Genomic DNA, 11847 nt, shown 5'->3' on the forward strand with positions numbered 1-11847 from the left:
TGAGTGAGTGAGTGTGTGTGTGTGTGTGTGTGTGTGTGTGTGTTTGTAAGCACAGCCCTGGAATTACTCAAGATGTGATTATGGCTGCCAACCTAGATGGCTTTCTCAAGAGATTAGGCAAATTCATGAATGCTAAGACTATCAGTGGCTACTAATCGTTATGAATATATGCTATCAGAGGCATATCAATTGCTGGGAAAGAACAAGGCAAAAGGGTTCTCACCTGACCTGTGTCCTGCTTTTGGTATTGCATAGTGATATGGTTGGCTACTGTGTGGAGCAGAATGCTTGGAAAACCTGGCATTTCTTGGAAAACCTGGCATTTCTTGGAAAACCTGGCATTCTCCTAAACAGACCACATATACAGAAAGGTGGTCACATATGCACAAATTAGATGTGATACAAGAGATCTATGAATAAAATAGCTACAAGTAGTTCTTTAGCTGCCAACTGACCAGATCTTCTTCCAGAATCATTTGCAGTTAAAGAAATAAAAACAAGCATTTAATGCATGCAATTAAAAAACAAACACACCATATCCTTGCCTTGCCTTCAGAAGATGCACTCAGTCTATAATGATTCTGTATGTCTCTCATCCCTTTAAAAAAAAAAGCTGCTTTCTCTCTTGGAGATGAAGAGTACTCTATCCATTGTAAATAAGCTCAATTAAAAGCAAAAGTAGGCATGCTGACCCATTAGAAAACAACAACAACAACAACTCCACAATCCACAGTAGGGTAATGTGTTTATTGAAACCAAGAGGAATGCCAAACAAGTATGGCAAGCTCTCCAGAACTCTTCACCAGACAAGGTGTTTCACAAAGCAGGGGGTGAGGGAGATCAGAGTTTCTTTCTTATTTAAGCACAAAAAGATGTTGTAATCATGACCTGCAAGATAAAGACCACGGGCTGAGATGCCATTCATTTGAGGCAGTAGAATCCAGCACAAAAGTTAGTACCCATTTCACAATGGCCTTTTCAGATCACCATTTCAATCGGTAAGCAATCATTGTAAAATTGGTGCAGGGGGAATCTTTTCAATCCTGCAAAACCAACAGAAGAGTCTTGTAGCACCTGAAAGATTAACAAATTTATTATGACAAACACAATATAATTCACTTCATTGGATGCATAAAGGGTTATCCTGAGTTGCAGGGACACAATTGGTGGGGAGCTTGGAAAAAGAGATCAGAGGGAAACTAAATGCTGAATTATACAGTTGAGGATAATGACCTTTTAAACTGCAATGATGCACCAAAGACAGTAGTTGATAACACAGACATCCTTGCACTGGTAAGCCAGTTTTTAGCACATCCACTGTGGTTTAAAAAAACATAAACCCAGCACCTCTTGTACTGATTCCATCTGCAAATAATAGCATTGGTGCATTGTAATACAATGGTCTCATGGTTTGAGGTCACTTCATTCAATAATGAACACCTTAAGGTCAGTGACAGAGCATCCTGAGAAGCTGAAATGTTCCCTCTTTGGCTTTTCTATACTGCCATTTCAGATTTGTGCTCATTCATTCTTTTGCATAAACCAGCTAGAAGGTCATTCTTGGCAAATGATGGCATATATTACTTTGGAAGATGAGCAGGTGAATTAGCCCCTCAGGTTGTATTGACATTCTTAGCTCCTGTAATAATTATGTTAAACTAGATACGGGAACAAAGTTGGTACCTGGCTCTGCCACAGCGTCTGTTCCCTCTTGTCCACAATCCTGTTATATAGCCTGTTACTCATGAAGAGGTGTTTTTAGGTTAATGGGCTGTCACCCAAGGCCTGTGATAGGAAAGTGTCACCAATGCATCTCAGATAGAAGAGAGGCTTTCAGTTTTGTAGTCACTCTTGTTTTATAACAGATTGAACTAAGTAGGTAATTGACCTGATGTGATCAATCCGCTCCTCTGAACAGGTTGGATCAACAGGATCAACAAGTGTTTCTTTCTTTCTTTTTTCCTGCCTGCAGATTGTTAATGAATGGCAGCCTCTGACTGGCCGAGGTTCCAGGAGGGAGAGTTTAAAAGGAGAGGCTTTGGAGAGACAGTTAGTTTGATGAGAGGGTTGGTTGAAGTGGGTTTGAATTGTGGTTGGAGAGGGAGGGAGATAGCTAGGGAGACAGTTAGGAGACAGGCTGAGGTATAAAGAGTGAATGGGAGAAAGAGTTGGCTCTGGAAAAAACAACTTCCACTCTGAGCGTATTGTGAAGGACAGAGTGTGGTGTCCTGTAGGAGGAATAGACCAGAATTTTACTGGGAGGCAGAGGTTGAGCCAGGAGAAATAGGAGCTGGAAAGGAACAGCCTACTTGGGACTCAAATCTAGTCTGGAGGGCAGAGATAGATTCTTCTAAGGAAAAGACCCTGTGGTCCATTACTTAAAGTACCTTAAAGTACCTCAGGAGCAGGATTGCTAAAGCGGTGGATAACTGAAAGAAAGTATCAAGGAACCAAACCAATAATGCAAAAACAACTGAGGACAAATTTAAATGGAAATCGCACTTTATTTCTGAACTAACCTAAGTTGAATCCATTTCTGTTATATACTATCTTGCCTTAAATAAATCTTTATTGTTTATTTAAAGAAACCCTGTCTGAGACTCCAACTTACTAGTTACCCCTTCACAAAGGTCCTCCACAGGATACTCTGGGGCTAGAATTTTTAAGGGAAAAGGGAAATAAACCTTCGGGTAAAGGGTTGTTCAGTGAGGTGGGGGCAATTTATCTAAGTGAGAGCAGGCCCAAAGGCATGAAAGGAAAAAGTGTTGTTGTGCCCGTTGCAACCTCCTCTTGCACCTTTTGTTGTGCTTTACGACAACCACCATCTGCTTGCAAATATCCCCTTCTAGGGCAACATGGTGAAGAGAGTGGTGAAGGAGCTGTTACAGGAGTTTCTGGAGGATGCAGCCCATCTGATCCCTTATATCACAGTTTGATGACTGAGGTTTTCAGGGAAGACATTGGTGGTGGTCCCCCATGGTTCAGATGAACAGCTTGTAATTTACAGATTCTATGCATTCAATATTATGGGGCCAGTCCTGATTGAGTTTAGACAGCTCTCCTGCCTTTTGAACTTCAGACACTTGACAAAACCTTTTCTATTTTGTAGGCATTTTAAGATGGCTTCCTGATTCTCTGATTGGTTAGCAGCTTGCTGGCCTTGTTAAAATTCTGTGGCTGGCAAGACAAAAGGCACTCATTTTCAATGCAACCATCATACTTTCCAAAGTGCATAGTCAAATTCTTGCAGCAGTGAAGGTCTTCACAATCAATGCAGAAATGGGATTGTTGATCATACATATTTCAAAAGGAGATTCTTTTAAAATGCACTGCAAGAATCAGAATGTGGTAGATTTACGGGCAAGGGATATTAGACATAATATACAATTGGCATCATGGGAAAAATTATGGAGGGAAGATTTAAAATTTACAACATGCTGTATGTTGAAAGAGAATGATATGAAAGTGATGTATCGCTGGTACTGAACTCCTACCAAGTTAGCAAAAATGTATAGAACAGCTACAGATATATGTTGGAAGTGTAAAGAGAAAGAAGGCACATTTGACCACACACGATGGACGTGCAAGAAGACAAAAGGATATTGGGAAATGATTTATAATGAGTTGGAAAAGATGTTTAAAATTACCTTTGTGAAAAAACCTGAAGCTTTCTTACCAAGAATTTTAGATGCAGAAATACCTAAGGATCAGAATAGACAATTTATGTATGCTACAACAACTGCCGACGCAGGTGGCGCTGTGGGTTAAAGCCTCAGCGCCTAGGGCTTGCCGATCGAAAGGTCGGCAGTTCGATTCCCTGCGGCGGGGTGCGCTCCCGCTGCTCGGTCCCAGCGCCTGCCAACCTAGCAGTTCGAAAGCACCTCCGGGTGCAAGTAGATAAATAGGAACCGCTTACCAGCGGGAAAGTAAACGGCGTTTCCGTGTGCGGCTCTGGCTCTGGCTCTGGCTCTGGCCAGAGCAGCGATGTCACGCTGGCCACGTGACCCGGAAGTGTCTCCGGACAGCGCTGGCCCCTGGCCTCTTAAGTGAGATGGGCGCACAACCCCAGAGTCTGTCAAGACTGGCCCGTACGGGCAGGGGTACCTTTACCTTTACCTTTTACAACAACTGCCATTTGCCCAAAGATGGAAAGAGGACAAAGTACCTACAAAAGAAGAATGGCTGATAAAGATGATGGACTATGCCGAAATGGCAAAAATGACTGGGAAAATCAGAGATCAAGGGGACAATAAATTTAATAAAGAATGGGGAAACCTTATAAGTTACTTAAAAGAACACTGCAAACAATTAAAAACACTGGCAGGATTCCAAACAGCTCTTGCAATGTAGTGGGAACTATGCTAAATGCTGAGTTTTAAGAAAATATGGAGAATATTATATGCTGCAGTTGGAAAAGAAGATCTTGGGAAACCATGGAAAGGTGGAGGGAAGTCTTGGGATTCAGAGAATCCTGTGTGTAGAATGACTATGATTTAAGTGAGATGATAATTGTTAAAAGCAAAAATGAATAAAAAAAGAATGTAATACATTCTGATTCTTACCATGCTTCTTTTAAAAACAAAACAAAACAAAACAAAACAAAACTCCTTACTTCTTTACTGAGTAGAGATAAACAACTAATGGCCTGGGAACTCAATCCATGTATTGGGAGTCATTCAAATATATCATCCTGATGCAAATTCCAAAGCCCACACCTCCATACATTTACTCCATGCACTATGTGAAATCTACTTCCTACACTAAAAATTGTTTGTCTGTGTTACACAGAAAGTGACTTGGAACCAAGCCAGACCTAATTTTGTAAGTTTATCTGTAATAAACTCATTTCTTGTTAATTTTAGAAATGGCAAACACAACATTGGGGGAGGGCAGGTGGTATTTACGGATTCAGATCTGTTTGCGGTGCTAAGGAATGGGTTTAAAACACCATGCCATTTCACCCAAGTTGCCCCCTCAGAGCTAGTATTTACCCAACAGGAAGGGTGGAGGTTGCAGGCACCATGCAGCAAATTGGTTTCCCCCCTTCCCGTTTTATTTTATTTTATTTTTTTACTGTATAGAACCTACAATTCTGAATTTAGGGGAGGGGGATTACTTTGTTGCTGTTATTGATAAACATGGGGGAGTCAGAAATCCTTTCTGATCTACTTAAAATCACCTAGAGCTCATCTACCTTCTGGCCATCCCTGCCATGTGAAGAATATAGAAGCTTGGGAAGCCATTCAGATTGGTGGGGGGGAAACAAAGCAGAAAGGGTTAAAAATCCCCTTTCAAGCTCTTTCTGACTCCACCCACCCCCTCAGCTGCAAACATGTGATGCCTTATCACTGATCTCCAGACATTGAGTCTAGATTGATATCAGCTGTCTAGCAAGCCTTTGTTCCCATTGGTGGGAGGAGTCAAACTGCCACAACTGTGTTGTTAAGGGATAATAATAAAGATTGCTTAAATACTGATTACTCAGTACTGTCGCAAATGCCTTGTGTGTTAAAATGTCTGGTTTGTTTTGCACAAAATTGTCAAATGTCATGAATTAAAATAAAGCAAAGGCATTCTAATGAAAAAACAAAAACAAAAAACTGCCAAGAGTCAAAAGGCTTTGTTAGTATTGTGAAGAACACAAAATGTTGTCCCTGAGAAAACTGGAGCACTCTAGTCTCTCAGCACTCTAGAAATGGCAGTGGCAATGGTAATAGAATGTACAGTGGAATGGATATCTATAAACATTATGTGAACTCAGAAATCAGGCCCAGTCTTCACAATGTGCTGCATGTTAGAATGTGGTTCCTCTAGGGAAAACGCCATGAAGATGCTATATAAAGTAAAGGGTAAAGGGACCCCTGACCATTAGGTCCAGTTGTGACCAACTCTGGGGTTGCGGTGCTCATCTCGCTTTATTGGCCGAGGGAGCCGGCATACAGCTTTCGGGTCATGTGGCCAGCATGACTAAGCCGCTTCTGGTGAACCAGAGTAGCGCATGGAAACGCTGTTTACCTTCCCACCAGAGCGGTACCTGTTTATCTACTTGCACTTTGACGTGCTTTCGAACTGCTAGGTTGGCAGGAGCACGGACTGAGCAACGGGAGCTCACCCCATCGTGGGGATTCGAACCGCCGACCTTCTGATCGGCAAGTCCTAGGCTCTGTGGTTTAACCCACAGTGCCACCCGTGTCCCAAGATGCTATATAGATGGCATCATACCCCCTTGAAACTAGCAAAAATGTATAAAGGAGGATCACCGATTTGTTGGAGATGTAAAACAGATGTGGGGTTATTTTACCATATGTGGTCATTGGGGAATTCTGGGATAACATCTATAATGAATTTAAGAAACTATTCAAACTCACCTTTAAAAAAACCCCCAGAGATCTTTCTTTTAGGCATCTTACCATTAGAAATTAAAAAACACCACCAGAAGGAAAACCTTCACAACCTACTTTATAAATTCTTGCTGAAGCTACTGATCAGATCTTAGAACATGTCATTGGCCTGGTTGTACGTAACACTAACCCCTTATTAACATTAACCATCGTTAATAAACCATGGTTACAACTGAGGCATCAGGCAGATGATCAGTTAAATCTTGATTCAATGCATCATAGAAACATTAAAAGCACAGTGAGAGCAGATGTATCTTGAGAGCAGTTTGATCTTTTTGCAGCACTTCATTGACAGCATTGCAACTTTTGGATGATGGCACTTTAACCATAGCTAAGGAGGGGACGCAGGTGGAGCTGTGGGTTAAAGCCTCAGCGCCTAGGGCTTGCCGATCGAAAGGTCGGCGGTTCGAATCCCTGCGGCGGGGTGCGCTCCCGCTGCTCGGTCCCAGCGCCTGCCAACCTAGCAGTTCGAAAGCACCTCCGGGTGCAAGTAGATAAATAGGGACCGCTTACCAGCGGGAAGGTAAACGGCGTTTCCGTGTGCGGCTCTGGCTCTGGCTCATTGACAGCATTGCAACTTTTGGATGATGGCACTTTAACCATAGCTAAGGAGGGTATCCAGGTTCACATGTAACACTAAGCTATGGTTAACATTAGCTAAGATTTCTAAACTAGCTAGAACATTTAACCATAGTAAATAAACCATAGTTATGGGCTGGGTTCACACACAATGCAGCTAAACCATGGTTTAATAAACCATAGTTTAGTAAGCCATGGTTTAGCATTCTATACAAACTGATATGCTAGGCAGGTTGCTGGAAGTCACAAGGGCTTACTGCCATCAGCAAAGCAAAACATTTCCAAGCAAACTCTGCCAATGAGTAGGGGTAGTCCACATGCTTCAGAACTCCTCTTCTTTTCAGGCTGCATGTTAAAACATACTCACACAAGGGCAGTGATCAATCTCAGGATCAATTATGGTTCATCATGCCAGGAATAAGGCTGTAATACAAAGAAATCCTGTAATCTTAATTTTCAGATGAGGAATTCTCTCACAGTTAACTGAATAGATAATTTGTGCTCAGGCCAAGGAAGTTGGACCATCAACTCCAAATCAGCCTGAGATGACTCTGTCTCTCTAAATAATTATCTTCTTTATGGACACAATCAAGCCCAACCTTATCATTAACTGGTATACATTCCAAGGGGCTAGGGTTGAGAGACAGAACTTGTCTAGGGCCATCTCTTGAGTTCATAGCTAGATAAGGCAACATGAATGAAACAAAAGACAACATGAATGAAAGGAATGTTTCCATGCTATGTTAACAGGACATGAATAAAACTGTGTGTGGGTGTGTGGGTGTGTGGGTGTGTGTGTTTACTTGTACATATATATTCACTCACACTAAAGTAACTATTGTCTTACTGAATAGGAAACCCTCTTTTAACTGAGAAATTTGGAAAGTATGAAACTGAAGTAGAGACAAGCTATTTGTTGTTGTTGGTTTTTTAAAAAAATACATCTATGAAGAGAGGCCATTTTCAGAAATGATTCTCAAAATAGTTACCTTTATTCAAATCTTTATTGGCATTGACCTACAAAAACTGGCAAGCACTGGAAAAAAAATAGCAACAAAAAGTACTATATTCGGCACCTGCTAAATGTGTTTTTACTTAGGCTAGCCTATCTAGGCATGTAGAAATGGAATGTGTTTTCATATCTTTTTAGCTTACTGCTGATTTAAATTATATTCCAAATTTTTAAAATACTTGTTTTTAACTGTCAGTCATTGGTAATTTTAATGTTTTGTTTACAGGGATTCTATTACAATCAAGTGGTCTTTCAATGTTTCTTTTTAATGTATCTTTACTAAAGATTTTCTTGGTTTACAAAAGTATGTGCAATGTCTCTCTCTCTCTCTCGTTTGTCCTTAAATATTTTTAATTAATTAATTGTTTTTAAAACCCTCCTAAAACTAGACAAATAGAACAAATCAGCAGCTCTTCCTGCATCCCAAAATCAGACAGGAATAATCCAATGTAGATCAATCGGTGGGGAAAATTCTGTGCAGTGTTTGAGCTGGCAAGTAGTTTGAGGAGAACGGATACACACCTGGTGCTTCAGAGAACTGCCTGCCCTCACTGTATGCAATTGTAGGACAGCCAAGCAGAGCAGTTTCCCAAGTTATCATTCTCTTAGGATTGCTTCACACACTATTTAGATAGCAAATCCATGTAAATTTCAATTCAGATAGAACTATTCATGACATCATAGATGTTAACATGGTGATCAAAGTTCTCTGTCAATAGTTTCACATTGATGAAGCAATACTCAAGAGTTTAACTATTAACTGGTCAGGGTGGCAGCATCATTTGGTCTGGGTGAATAGAGGTTCACATTTAACAGAAAATAGTAAGATCCAACCTCGCAGTAAACTACACTTTTAAAAGCTACAATCCTAAAATCATTGAACTTTCCCCCTTGCAGTTTGCCTTTGCTGTTTTATTTCATTTTAAATGGATGCTTATTGTTTTGATATATTGATGTAAACCACTTTGCGAAGTTCATTTCAAAAGCAGTACATAAGTAAATGGGGATTGAGAGGGAGGTATTTCTGACTAAATGGATCTGTCTTGATTTATAATAATTAAAAATCACGATCAACCAAAGATAAAAGAGAACAAAAAACTTATTTTGCAACTTATGTGTATGGCACCATAGAGAGCATAAAACACCCAAGCTTCAATAAAGAATTAAACCATGTGGGTGAACCAAAAGGTCTTCACTAGATGATTTGGAGAAGAAGGCACCAGGATAGACTCCCTGAGGAGGCTGTTCCATAGCTCGGATACTACTGCCAATAAAGCTCTCTCTCCCTGATCGACACCCACTTCATTTCATTTCCGTTTCAAATATTAAAATTATATTACTCAAATAAGTCCAGTTTGACTGTGAGCAATGTGTTATGCCTGCAGGTATCAGAAAAAGTGGAGTTGTGTCTTGACATTTCCTTCAGAAGCTCAACGTATATTTTGAAAGAGCAATCTTTCAATATCCATCAAAGCTCTTTAAATACCCATAACTCTTCCATGCATTAAGTTTGCCTAAAAATTCTTTTCACCTTAAGTTATTTTACCAGAAATCATACTTCAATGTGGGTACTCTTTGGAACGATCTGTAATTAATTAATTAACGTGTGCGAGTGTGTTTATTTAGACAGTAACTTTGTGGTTTCTGAAGCCCATTGTGAATTGGTTGTTTTTCAGAAAGTGTAGCCTTGTTGAAGAAAAGTATAGTGGAAATTTGATTAAACAAAAGAGTGCTGGAACAGAGACATAGCAGACACAGCATTCTTGGAAGGGCTTTATAGTCTAGCTGCAGTTTTCAAACAAATGCCCACCAACAGTCAGCATTTGGACAGCAGCCTAGGCAGGCATTCACGTCACCTAAATACGGTGAGATGTATTATATTTCTGTTTGAATTAGAGTAATTTTTTTAAAGTTGCTCTTGCCCATTTGTTTATTTATTTCATTAAATGTATACACCACGTGATTGTAAAAAAAACCCACACACCTGCAAAGTGGTTTACTAACAGATAAAATATTAAAATTGAGGTGTGGGGGGAATCAACCATACTTCCAAACACACAAATTAATATTACCTTAAATTAGCACAGAGCCATTGAATGATATCTGTGTCCTCGTTTCGACAGTGCTGTGGTGGTCACCATTTACTCTTCCTCCAATGAGTTCTGGAGGCACCTACTGGGCTATCACTCTAGAAACCCTTTCTCTCACCTAAGGAAATCTAAGAGGAGCTGGTAGGTGGTTTACTGCCAGGCATGTGCAGAGTGCTCACCCCTCAGCATTTGGCAACCGCCCAGGGAATGCTAGTGCTCAGGGCCCTCAGGGCTTTCCTTATGGAGGAGGGAGAGAAACACCAGCCGAATTCCCAGGGGCAGGTTCAGAAAAGGAGGCAAAGATGAAAAGGGGGGCACAGGCTTCCGGGTGAAACCCTCCCTGGGTTGCATTTGCCTGAGCTGACGTCCCAGCCCCCTTGAGCAGACTTACTCCTGGGGGGGGGTCAACAGGGCCAGCCCAAGACATTTGGTCCCCTGAGACGAGTCCCAAAACTGTGCCCCCCAGGGAAGAATGGAGATTGTTGGGGGATCAAGATGGCGAAGAAAGGCGGGAAGAGACCAGTGGCGCCTCCACTTTGCCCCGAGGCTGCTGTGGAGGCAGATTTGGAGTGGAGAAGAAGTGGAGGTGAGAAAGATCCAGCTCCCAAGCAGAGGCGGATTTAGGGCAGCCCAGCCAGCCAGCCCACCCACCCCCCCGCGCTGAGCCTGGAGGGACCACAGGAGAGCAGAAGGATGAAGAAATGAAAGGGTGGGGTGGAGGGGTCATTGTGTTAACAGGGAGCGAAGAGGAGGCGGGGGCGGGGGAGGGAGAGGTGCGGGGAGACCAAGGAGCCACCAAAGCTTCATTGAATGCAGTAGAGCACAAAACGGGGGGGGGGGGATTTAAGAGCAAGAAAATGAAATAAAGTGTTCAAAATATCCCCCCACAAAGTTTTTGATAGATGTATGTGCCTTAGCCTGCAACATGGGCATTTATAAGTTAAACCTATATGTCTTTAAAGCTTTGGAGAGCAACTTAACACACTCATGGTAGGAAAATCAATTAAAGCTTATATCCCCATCCCAAACTTCTGTTTTTTAAAAAATGGAAGACTCATTAATGAAAACCTAACTTATTAATATGTGTCTCAGGAATATTCCGCCATTAGTAGACCTGACCTTTTATCTCTAGAACCACATGTACCGCACAAATGACTTTTTCTATGGGAAAATTAAGCTTGCACACAGGAAAGTGAATGTTTCAGTAAATGGAAAGTTAAAAGAAGACTCCAGACAAGCTATTAAAGGAACAAACTTTATTCAAAACATCCAAGTCATACATTAAAAGGCATTACAAGAGGGATCTTGGAAAATATGTACAGGATAGCAAGGAAGGAGTTGGGATGCTAATCTGGAACCTGACTTAAAGAGAAAAACTGAGAGTCCGAAGCACTTCCATCAACATTCTGCATTTGTCCAGGACTTGTAGCTGAATAATTCCCCGTTGCAGACCAGGGAGTATAAGTGCTTGATGCCATGAAGAAGTTCCCAGCTGATGGTGGAGGCTGCCTCACCATCTCCGCACCGTAATATGGAACTGGGCAGTTGCTTGCCTGGGAAGTCTCATAAAGCCCAGTTCCACAAAAAGCAGCTTCCTGGTAATAAGCAGGGTTCAATTCCAGGGAGCTCTGCTGTTGCGGGGCACACTCTCCCGGTTGCGTGTTGTTGAGAGGTGGCTGCCACAACCCTGCTCCTCCATAGCTTTCAGCGTATTGAAAGTTCTGTGGCTGGTAAGATTGTTGCGAGTGAATATTTTGGCTGCTTC

The sequence above is a fragment of the Podarcis cretensis genome (genome assembly GCF_951804945.1).
Source record: "Podarcis cretensis genome assembly, chromosome: 5".
Taxonomy (NCBI): domain Eukaryota; kingdom Metazoa; phylum Chordata; class Lepidosauria; order Squamata; family Lacertidae; genus Podarcis; species Podarcis cretensis.